Below are 5116 nucleotides of genomic sequence, written 5' to 3'. Positions count from 1 at the left end.
GTTGTTCCTTTCCATGTTTAGGGCTTCCTTCAGGGTCTCTTGTAAGGCAGGCCTGGTGGTGACAAAATCTCTAAGCATTTGCTTATCTGTAAAGAATTTTATTTCTCCTTCACTTATGAAACTTAGTTTGGCTGGATATGAAATTCTGGGTTTAAAATTCTTTTCTTTAAGAACGTTGAATATTGGCCCCCACTCTCTTCTGGCTTGTAGAGTTTCTGCCGAGAGATCTGCTGTCAGTCTGATGGGCTTCCCTTTGTGGGTAACCCGACCTTTCTCTCTGGCTGCCCTTAAGATTTTTTCCTTCATTTCAACTTTGGTGAATCTGGCAATTATGTGTCTTGGAGTTGCTCTTCTGGAGGAGTATCTTTGTGGCGTTCTCTGTGTTTCCTGAATTTGAATGTTGGCCTGCCCTGCTAGGTTGGGGAAGTTCTCCTGGATGATATCCTGTAGAGTGTTTTCCAATTTGGTTCCATTTTCCCCCTCACTTTCAGGCACCCCAATCAGACGTAGATTTGGTCTTTTTGCATAATGCCATACTTCTTGCAGGCTTTGTTCATTTCTTTTTCTTCTTTTTTCTTTTGGTTTCTCTTCTCGCTTCATTTCATTCATTTGATCCTCCATCGCTGATACTCTTTCTTCCAGTTGATCGAGTCGGTTACTGAAGCTTGTGCATTTGTCACGTATTTCACGTGTCATGGTTTTCATCTCTGTCATTTCGTTTATGACCTTCTCTGCATTAATTAGTCTAGCTGTCAATTCTTCCACTCTTTTATCAAGATTTTTAGTTTCTTTGCGCTGGGTAAGTAATTCCTCCTTTAGCTCTGAGAGGTTTGATGGACTGAAGCCTTCTTCTCTCATCTCATCAAAATCCTTCTCTGACCAGCTTTGATCCATTGCTGGCGATGGGCTGTGCTCCTTTGCAGGAGGAGATGCGCTCTTATTTTTTGAATTTCCAGCTTTTCTGCCCTGCTTTTTCCCCATCTTTGTGGTTTTATCTGTCTCTGGTCTTTGATGATGGTGACGTACTGATGGGGTTTTGATATAGGTGTCCTTACTGTTTGATAGTTTTCCTTCTGACAGTCAGGACCCTCAGCTATAGGTCTGTCGGAGATTGCCTGAGGTCCACTCCAGACCCTGTTTGCCTGGGTATCAGCAGCAGAGGTTGCAGAAGATAGAATATTGCTGAACAGCGAGTGCACCTGTCTGATTCTTGCTTTGGAAGCTTCCTCTCAGGGGTGTACTCCACCCTGTGAGGTGTGGGGTGTCAGACTGCCCCTAGTGGGGGATGTCTCCCAGTTAGGCTACTCAGGGGTCAGTGACCCACTTGAGCAGGCAGACTGCCCCTTCTCAGATCTCAACCTCCGTGTTGGGAGATCCACTGCTCTCTTCAAAGCTGTCAGACAGAGTCGTTGGCGTCTGGACAGGCCTCTGCTGCTTTAGCTGAGCCCTGTCCCCAGAGGCGGAGTCTACAGAGACAGGCAGGTTTCCTTGAGCTGCCGTGAGCTCCACCCATTTCGAGCTTCCCAGCGGCTTTATTTACCTACTTAAGCCTCAGGGATGGCGGGCGCCCCTCCCCCAGCCTCGCTGCTGCCTTGCGGTTAGATTGCCGCAGACTGCTGTGTTAGCAAGGAGGGAGGCTCCGTGGGCGTGGGACCCTCCCGGCCAGGTGTGGGATATAATCTCCCGTGTGCCGGTGTTACAGTGCAGTATTGGGGTGGGAGTTACCCGATTTTCCAGGTGTTGTGTGTCTCAGTTCCCCTGGCTAGGAAAAGGGACTCCCTTCCCCCTCGCGCTTCCCAGGTGAGGCGATGCCTCGCCCTGCTTCAGCTCTCGCTGGTCGGGCTGCAGCAGCTGACCAGCACTGATTGTCCGGCACTCCCGAGTGAGATGACCCCAGTACCTCAGTTGAAAATGCAGAAATCACCGGTCTTCTGTGTCGCTCGCGCTGGGAGATGGAGACTGAAGCTGTTCCTATTCGGCCATCTTGCTCCGCCCCCCGAATTTTTTTAACCTTTTGTAGAGACAAGGTCTCTCTATGTTGCCCAGGCTGGCCTCGAGCAATTCATGTGCTCAGGTGATCAAGTGATCTCACTATGTTGCCCAACTCCTGGTCTCAAATGATCTGCCTTGGCCTCAAAGTGCTGGGATTACAGGTATGAGCCACCATGCCCAACTCACTTCTGGGCTGTTTCAGTCCATTGATCTGGCTATTACAGCATCACCATTACACTGGTTTTGATTATATTATTATTAAAATGTAGCATCTGGTAGAAGAAAAAGAGAAGAAAATTTTAATTTTTAACAATAACAAAAGTATAATTAAAAAAAAAAAAAAACCCTTTATAACAGCTTTTCTGTTTGTTTGTTTTTTTGAGATAGAGTCTTGCTCTATTACCCAGGCTGGAGTACAGTGGTGTGATCTCGGCTCACTGCAACCTCCACCTCCCAGGTTCAAGCGATTCTCCTGCCTCAGCCTCCTGAGTAGTTGGGACTACAGGCATGCGCCACCATGCCCGGCTAATTTTTGTATTTTTAGTAGAGATGGGGTTTCACCATGTTGCCAGGCTGTTCTCGAGCTCCTGACCTCAAGTGATCCACCTGCCTCGGCCTCCCAAAGTGCTGGGGTTACGGGCATGAGCCACTACACCTGGTCTTTATAACAGTTTTCTGCTCAAATAATCAATTCTGTTCTCCTCTTTTTGCCAAATGCATTAATTTCAAAAAAGTGGTTATTAACAATTTCTGAAAAAAAATCATTTTTTGAAACTTGGAAATGGAATGCAGGATAATAATGCTCAATAATCAAGGGGAAAATGTTGTGAATGGAATAAATGAACTATTGGATCCCAGGGGCAAGTCAAGAAATATATCAGGGGAAATGTGATAAAGATATACAGAACTTGCTTGAAGAAAAAAATGGATGGTAGTGAGGTACTCAACCACATTGGATCCCTGACATATTGGTTTGGTAACTTTTTGTTTATGTCTGGCACTTCTATCATGGGGTATTACTATTACCATATTCACTTCCACCGGGAGTTATATGGAATTAGTGGCAAACTATAAAACAAAGATATCTGCTTTCTCATTCTCCTACCCACCATCCTCCTTTACCAACTGTATTATTCATTATGTATTAACTGCAATGACAAAAACTGAAGCATCTGGATATAATGCAAAATAGGTTAATTTCTTGCTCAAGTCACAGTCCAATGCAAGTGTAGTGGGAGGAAGAGAGGTAAAACTATTCTGCACATGCCCTCAGCGTGCCTTTCCCATCCCCCTAGACCTCAGCCTTTCCCTGAATTCTGTGCACAGGATGGGCAGATAAGACAGAGCTTGGCCGGGCACTCATGCCTGTAATCCCAGCACTTTGGGAGACCAAGGCAGGTGGATTACCTGAGGTCAGGACCAGCTTGGCCAACATGGTGAAACCTCGTCTCTACTAAAAATATAAAAACTAGCTGGGCATGGTGGTGGGCGGCTGTAATCCCAACTACTTGGGAGGCTGAGGCAGGAGAATTGCGTGAACCCAGGAGACAGAGGTTGCAGTGAGCCCACATGGTGCCACTGCACTGCAGCCTTGGTGACAGAGTGAGACTCCGTCTCAAAAAAAAAAAAAAAAAAAAAAAGACAACTTTGTGGACTATGCAAGATGAGTTTTAGGGACCAGGCCTGCAAGTGTTGCACATCATTTCCTTTGGTTAGAACTCAGTGACAGGATCCCATCAAGGGCATTTGGGAAATGTACTAAAGCTGTGTGACCAGAAAAAAAAAAAAGGGATGGGAGTTTGGTGAACACGTAGTATCTCTACATATTGCTCCATTAGTCTACCTGGAGGGTGAGTGTGGGCTCTGATGAGAATGTTAAATCCTAATAACTAGTCCTTCAATGTATACTTTTCTTGTATTTTACGCTTTGAAACAGTTATCCTTCAAATTTATAGAAATAAGAAGAGACTTCACTGAATCTTAAAGCTACCTACTGAGCTGAGCTTAGTGGTAGACAATAGGCTCAGAATGAAGGGTAAGGACTAGTTTGGAGCTTCTGTGAGTTATTGAGTGAGGTTGTGCTGCTATTAAAATCACTTGTGCTCAAATTCTGGGTGTTCAATAAATGCAAGTTTATGGCAACTCTAAATGGTAAAGTTCCTCTTTTGATGTTCTGATCCAAAAGTATGAGAATGCATATTTAAAATGATGTAGAGTTCTTTAAATTGTCTACTTGCACCAGGCAGGTGTGAATTCTTATTCATAGCACCTTCTCTCTATGCAATCAACATTTTTAAAACCTATCAAGTAAAACAATTTTCTCTTTAAAATTTACATATGTAATTCTATGAATTCAACAAACTGTCACTTGAGACTATTTGAAGAGAAATGTGATGAAAAATTCTGATTTCTAATGCTGAGATTTAAAAATTAAAGAAACGAAATAAGTCTCAAGCCTCAAAACCAACAGATTAGAACTGCTATTTTACCTAACCCTTGATTGATTTGCTTTTGTTATTAAGCATTAAATGACTCATGAAATCAGACATCACTTATTTATTTGCAGTCATTTATCTAATTGACCTATTTCTAGGCAGGAGACATAATTCTAGTCACTTGGTAGGCTTTATATGGGCAATTGGTGGCTGAAATTTTATTTCTTGCTGAATTAAGGAATTGCAATACATTATTTCATCTTGATAACATATCTAATTTAGGATCTTCTCAATCATTAGGTTATGTAATAAGATTTCATTTAGATTGCATTAACTATTAACCTTCTGTTTTCCCAACCTTGGTTAAAAATAATTCTGATTTGGCGCCACGCTGGCTCAGGCCGGTTGCCCTGGCACTCTGGGAGGTGAGGCTACACGTTCGAGGCCAACCTGGTCAACACTGATTAAAAAAAAAAAAAAAAAAAAAAAAAAAAAACTAAAAAAAAAAAATTTTGATTTGTTGTACAATTCTACCTATGTTTCATTTTTCCTTCTCTCTGCGCTCCCAAATTGCCGCTTCCCAAATTTTCCTTATTTTATTATACATCTTCCATAAAAAAGCTTCAGAGGTAGCTATGTTAATCCTTCCTTCCTTCCTTCCTTCCTTCCTTCCTTCCTTCCTTCCTTCC

The sequence above is a fragment of the Piliocolobus tephrosceles genome, chromosome 3 (genome assembly GCF_002776525.5).
Source record: "Piliocolobus tephrosceles isolate RC106 chromosome 3, ASM277652v3, whole genome shotgun sequence".
NCBI lineage: Eukaryota > Metazoa > Chordata > Mammalia > Primates > Cercopithecidae > Piliocolobus > Piliocolobus tephrosceles.
Note: the sequence above shows the minus strand (reverse complement) of the source record.